We start from the raw sequence: 6,753 nt of genomic DNA, 5'->3' as shown, positions 1-6,753 counted from the left end.
TCCTTGTTGAACCTCATGAGATTTCTTTTGGCCCAGTCCTTTACAAGGTATCTAGCCTGGCTGCTTGTTGGTACTTCCCATCTCCCAGAAATACTTCATGTTTAAAGTCCATGCTTTCCCATTGTGACCAGCAAATGGGACAGTGGTTTTATGAGGAGATGCTAGACTGTAAAAGAAACGCACAAAAAACAACTGCAGTGTTTCAATTGTTAGCTTTATCCAAATAATCTGAATGGCCCAATTCTATAGGAAGATGGAAGACCTCCACAATCGTTTGCCAACTTGATTCTTAACGTAGTTTTTCAGTTCCTTAAGTTCTTGCTGCTGCTCTGTTCTCTTAGCAACTTCTAAGCTAACTTAAAACTAGCCTGGGCTCCCTGTCTGGTTCATGACAATTGAGTTGCTGGTCACCTCTTACATCTTCACCCTTCCGGACTAGGAAACCGAGCAACAACACTCCAAATCTGCTGAAATGTTTTGTAAATGCTGCCCTAAGTCTTTGTCTTGAGTTTCAGGTCACTTCTCAGTCCTTTCTGGTACTGCTTTACCCACTGTTTGTTTTGTTCACAGTACTCTAGCTGTTTTAGGTCTTGTTTTAAATCCATTTGTTTATTTTTTATTTCCACAACCATTACCATGATTTGTCGCATCTTGCTTCAGTAGGAATACTATCTTTTGTCCTTGGAAAAAGGGCTCAGGCTCTTGGTACTAGTGTTCCCCTTCCTTGAATGCCTAGCCAAAATTTGGGGTCTAATTTCAATAAGGTTCAATCCAAACCATAATAGAAGCATACACATACATAAATTCAAGCACATTATTCCCATTAGGAGAAGAACGTGATGATGGATACAGTTATTTCTTGATACAATTGTGTTTTATTTATAAAGCGTGTACGAAGTCCTGTTTCCTTGGATGTAGCAACAATCAGACAGGAGCTCTTTCCTTTACTCACAGCTTCAAGCCTGTTTCAGTCAGCACTCAACCCCAAAAACCTCTTAGCTAATTCTTAGGATTATACTATCAGCTCTTCTCTGGCTACATCTGGTGCTTCCTCTTAGCCTTTTCTTTCTAGTCTGGTAGTTGCTTGCTTTTCTTGCTTTCACATGTACCTTTATTAACACAGTTGCTAAAACAATTGCTAAACCGTTACTAAAACAACCTTTACTAAAACTAGCCAAACCTGAGCAACATAGCATAGCAGTTTTGGGCAGTTGGTTTGGGTAGTTATATGTACCTGTGCCATGGCTAAAGTTCCCTTTTGTTTCTAATTGCCACTTGTTGCACAGAGCTTCATGCCTTCTTGCAAACTGTTAAATGAAGGGCTGTTGTTATAAGGGTCTTTTTGCTCCCCTATTTTCAAAGATGTTTAATTTAACATATAACACAGGGAGAAGTAGATTTCAAATACATTCATCAATTGCTGCAGTGACAGCATTGCAGAATATCTACATTTTCCCAGTGCTAGCTTACGTAAGAAAATCATGGGTGTTGGGCACAAGGATTAGTTTACTGTCCTCGGTTGCCCTACTGACTTGCTGAATAAACAATAGCTTGTACCTTTCACAGTGCCTCTCACCAAAAGCAGTTTATCCAATTTAACCTAAGCTACAAAAGCCAACAATGGTCCTTTGATACTGGAGAGAGAGACAACGTTAGAACTCTCTCCAAAATAGAACAAAACCACGTATGCGCTATACTACGGCAAAGGTGTCCGTAATTGCCTGAGTGCTGCCTCACCAGCTTCCAGAGAGCCAAAAGCCTATTTTTATGTCAAGGTGAACAGAAGGGGCCCCAGATCAAGACCACCTATCCCAGGGGACAGCGGTTCTGAATTGTAGGTCTGCCTCAAGCAGGTTTTAGGGTGTCCACCAGGTGCAGCCCAATCTACCCTGGCCCAGGGAGGAGCTGTCTTGGCCCCCTCCCCCCCCAGCTGAAGTGAGTCCTGAGGAAGGGGAGAGGGTGGACCTGCCCCGCTGGCCCCACAGTCTCCATGTTGTGAGCGATGCTGCGAGCAGGTGGGTGAGGCTCTGTGCTGCTGTTGCTTGGCTGAGTGGGGCACCAGGGTTCCCAGCCACTGAGCCCTGCCCACTGCAGCTGGGGCCATGTGGGGAGGGGAGCCAGGCTGGTCCTCTGCTATGAAAGGAGTGGCGACAGATCTGTGGTGCCAAGCGGAGCTGCTGGGAGAGGTCAGTCTGAAGCCACTGCAGGTGCGGGTGGGCAGGCGGGGATGCCACGTGTCCCCTGGAGCAGCGTCACTGTGTGAGCATGGCCTGAAGTGCCAGTGAGCACAGGGCCTGCAGGGGGGCATGGAGCGCTGGGTGAGGTCCAGTCTGGAGTGGCCACTGCTGTGCTTGTGCGCACCTCTCCATGCTTCCTGTCCCACCCTGCCACAGGCAGCTGGGTTTCCTGGCCCCTGCTGAACTCTTTTGGCCTCTGTGAAAGCCCAGGAGGAAGTTAGCCCTGCTGTGGACATCCATAGCCAGGGACTACTGACCGCAGCTGGTCTAGTGGCACCAGGCACTGATAGGACGGATGTCATGTTGCCTCAGATAGCCTGCCTAGCTACGGGGAAGCGGGCTGGTGTCACACACCGTGGTGCTGGGGCCTGGAAGCAGAAGGGTCTGCTATGGAGGGTGGCAGTGCCTGCATGCCCCTCGGCTCTCACTTAGAAGACCTGTCTCTTGCCTGAAGTGGAAACTTTTTTAATGTAGGGCAAACTTCTAAAGCTGAGGCCTCTTTTAGTAGAAGGGGAAAAAAGCCTCTTCTTTGTCCAAAGTGGGAAGACTATTTCTGAGCCTTTGCTTGTATGCACCGCCATCCAGCGATTTATTCATATTGTGAACTCGGAAGAGCCATACTTTTGTCCTGTTGTTTAAAAGGTCCTTTTAATTAAATTAACCCCAAACAGTGGCTTTCTGTTAAGCAAATTTGCTTTCAGTGTGGTATTCTAAAACTTCCTTAAAGGCATGATCCCTGCTTTGCTTATGGGTACCCTAAGATTTCTATAATGATAATACATCCATCCAGGTGAAACATCATGATGATTTATTTTATGTCAGTTATAATAACTGTAATTTATTTTATGTCAGTTGTCATTTTTTGTACCTTTTATTGTCCTTTTTTATATTATACACTATATGTGTGTGTTTTAACTGTATAACTATCAATTTAATACAGCTTTTAATCTACTGGATATGAAGAAAAACATTTGTTGTGGCACAGGTGGGCCGTGGAATTTTTATAGTATGCTAAAGGAGGCCTCAGGAAGAAAAAGGTTGAGAGCCCCTGCCAGGGGACATCCTTGTGTTTGTTATTCTGTATTAAAGGCTTCTAACTGCAGTATAAAAACCCACAAAGTCCTTGTTGAGCGACTTCTCTTTTTTGTAAATTAAAAGTTAACTTATAAAGGCCTTAAGATATTGGAAAATAGACAATTGTATTTTTCTCAGACATCAAAATGTTCAGGCTATTTGGGTGTCTGTTGTAAGATGACTGCATTTCTCCAGTGTCATATGTAATGCAGCAGTTGCTATGGCAAGTGGCTACTAATTCTGTTATCTAGTAAATAGTTACATAATGCTGCTTTTTTCAGCATCTCATTTCCCATTTTTCCTAAGATTTGCATAGCACTGTGATATTGTTTTGTATCTATAGCAGGGGCCAGGGAGTCAGTGCTACAGACTTTTTTGTAAAATTATACATGTCGTACAGACACAACAGAGCTGGGTTAGCAGTTGCCCTGAATCAGACACATTTTTCTTCCCTAAGCAATGCAGATGAAATGACAATCAGCAGAGTGCCTCTGTTGCTGCAGGCTGCAAATAAAACAAGAGTAGGAGGAATGTGCATGGCTGTATGAGGGAGTTTGTGCAGACTTCTCCTCTGTGATTTCATGATACAGCAAAATAGAAGAATGCAGATGCTAGCTAGCATGCTGAGATAGGTGCATGTCATAGAAATAAATCTAAATAAAGAAGTGTGTGTGCATATATAGGTAAATCAGAATCTAGCTTTTTGTTAAGATGTCTACGTTTATCACTACTGTTCATGTGGGTTAGTGCTTTCCTCAGTAAGAAGTAGCTGGGAGTGTGTTTGAAGCATCATCTATATGAGAAACAGATTAATAGTCTATTGCAATAATTAATTATTACAGATATCTGGACATGGCAGTTCCCTGTGGGAGTTGCTTTATTTTTTTGGTGTGTAAGAGGCCCTGGTTATAAGATACACCCCCCCCCCGCCCCAAAAGGCATGACTTTGTGGATAACATTGGTTAACATAAATTTAATTGATTTGTAGTCAAGTCTTATAATAAATTATCCATTATATAACTGCTGCATAAGACACACTTCAATTTTAGACTCCTGCCTTTCTTCCAGTGTGTTATGCACTAGAAAAAACTGCAGTTCTTTTAAAAAGACACGATATTTTTGACAGGAAAGGGTCAGAGGAAGATGCATTTCTTACAAAACTGCTTTCTACAGACCTAAGTTTCCAAAAACTGTTCTTACTTTGATTTCTAATTAATTGTTGTCTTACACATGTGCACATACACACATACATGTGCACAGAGCCTCTAAAATTCAAGCTTTCAAAACTGGTTCATGGTCAGAGAAGTAATGTTGCATGCTATCTCAAAGAGAAGAATGCCTTGTCAGCTGCAGAGACATGGGCTGAATGTTTCCCATGTTAGAAAGAAAACATGTTTGTTCTTGAAACATCAGCTAAACAGGAGAACAGTTCCCATCCAAGCTGAGAGCATGTAATATAAGCCTTAGTCAGTCAGTCAGTCTGTCGGTCTGTAACACTTTATTCGCACTCTGATTGGTTGTTTCAGCAGCCAATCACAGTGTTCAGTGAAGCAACCAATCAGAGTGCTCCATGAGCGTTCTGGACAGAAGGTGGCGGTGATGGCAGCAGAGTGCTGACATGATGGAGGGGACAGAGCAGGGGGGTGAGGGTGCTGCTGGCCTCGCCCCCTCCACCCTTCCCTGGCCCTGCTCCCTGGAGGTGGTGGCAGCTTGGGGTGCTGGCCGAGGTAGATGGAGGGGATGTTGGGGCAAGCTTCCCCTCTCTTCCCCCCTGCTCTTGGGAGGTGGCAGGGGGTTGGTGGGTGGTCGCGCTCTGTCCCCACCTGCCTCTCCCACATCATTCCTGACGGGCAGTTGGCTAGTATTTTAAGAATCTCTTCAGTTAAAGAACGTGGAGGATTGAATACATTTTAGGATCTTGCTTCCCTCACTAAGAAAAATTGCATTGCATGACACTACTTAGTGCTTTTCATCCAACAGTCTTCATGTGCTTTCCCAAGGAGGTCAGTGCCATCTCCTCTAATTTTAGAGATGGTGAAACTGAGCCGTACCCCGGGGTCACCGACGTCAGCAACTGAGCAAGGAACAGAGCCAAGGTATTATGTATTCCAATCTCATGAAACCATTGAACCCCACTATCAGCTATTAATATTGCTGCCTGAATATTCCCATCTGTAAAATGGGAGTATTAATGCTTACATATGCTTATTGCATACATTAAATTTTGTGAAATATATTGATAATCAAGTAGCACAGAAGGGTGAAGTATTATCAGCATCTAATACTAGTGGAATTAACCACAAGATAGCCTTGTTTGGCTCAGTACTGACTCATTCTAGCATGCTGGGCTGAAAGATGTCTTAGGATGCACCAGCCAATTCTTTCAGAGGAAATATATTCCCTGCTTACCCACACAGCTCTTGGATGTCCTGGCATTAAATGACTATAGAGCCATTCAATTTGGAACAGAACCAAAGGAGACTTTCTGAAACAGGCCACATGTTACCCAAAAGGTTGTCTGAAAAGAGGATTTTATGGGAATGCAAGGCTTCCCTTGTCTTCTTACAGAATGAGAGTAAGGAGAGCAGGCCAGCTCTCTACCTCAGATATCCATAAGTAGGGATCTACCTAATTTGCGGAGGCTGCCCCCTATTTTGCAGGCAGAATGTTTACCTAAGCAGCCATTTTGTGGGTAGAGCACAGGGGGCTCCCCATGCCTCTGATTGGCTCAGGGGCCCCAGTGGCCCTGCCCCTCACCACTAATTGGCTGCAGGGCCTGCCTATCATGTGGCCCTGCCCCTCACTGCTGATTGGTTGCAAGGGCTGTCCATCATGCAGCCCTGCCCCTCTTCACCAATTGGTGGAGAGGGGTGGGGCCACATGACAAGCAGCCCTTACAGCCAATCAGTGCTGAGGAGTGGGGAAAGCAGTCATCAATAAACAGGAGGATCTTGTTCTCCTCCTAAATGCAAATAACTATGATGTCATTGGGATAACAGAGACCTGGAGGGACTCCACCCATGACTGGACCATGGGTATGGACAGGAGGGACTGAGTGGACAAAAGGGGTGGGGGTGTAGCCCTCTATGTCAAGGAAAGCTACATGTCCCTGCAAACTGGCATTGGCACCCACAGTGGACGACTTGAGACCCTCTGGGTTAAAATCCGTGGGGAACACAGTGCAGGGGATACTATGGTGGGGGTCTACTTACAGAGTCAAGACCTCAACCAAGAGTTCACCAGGGAATTGGCTGAGGCCGCACAATCCTGGTGTATGGTTGTCATGGGAGACTTTAACTACCCAGATATCTCATGGGAGGAGCGCTAAGCCAAATCCGAGTGGTCGCAAAGCTTTCTTTCATGTGTGGACAACCTCTATCTGACGCAAGAAGTCTACAGGCCGACAAGAGGTAAAGCACTGCTTGACCTCGTACTGGCAACT

General features: G+C 45.0%; 1 protein-coding gene across 3 annotated transcripts in view; it reads left to right on the top strand.

Annotated features, from left to right (window-relative positions):
• SH3BGRL2 (SH3 domain binding glutamate rich protein like 2) overlaps positions 1 to 6,753 on the top strand; it is an 83,011-nt gene that overhangs the window by 23,102 nt on the left and 53,156 nt on the right. The gene's annotated exons all lie outside the window — the stretch shown is intronic.

This window comes from Gavialis gangeticus, unplaced genomic scaffold, assembly GCF_001723915.1.
Source record: "Gavialis gangeticus isolate Ggan-Ray unplaced genomic scaffold, GavGan_comp1, whole genome shotgun sequence".
In the NCBI taxonomy this organism is placed as follows: domain Eukaryota; kingdom Metazoa; phylum Chordata; order Crocodylia; family Gavialidae; genus Gavialis; species Gavialis gangeticus.
This window is presented reverse-complemented; position numbering and strand designations above follow the sequence as displayed.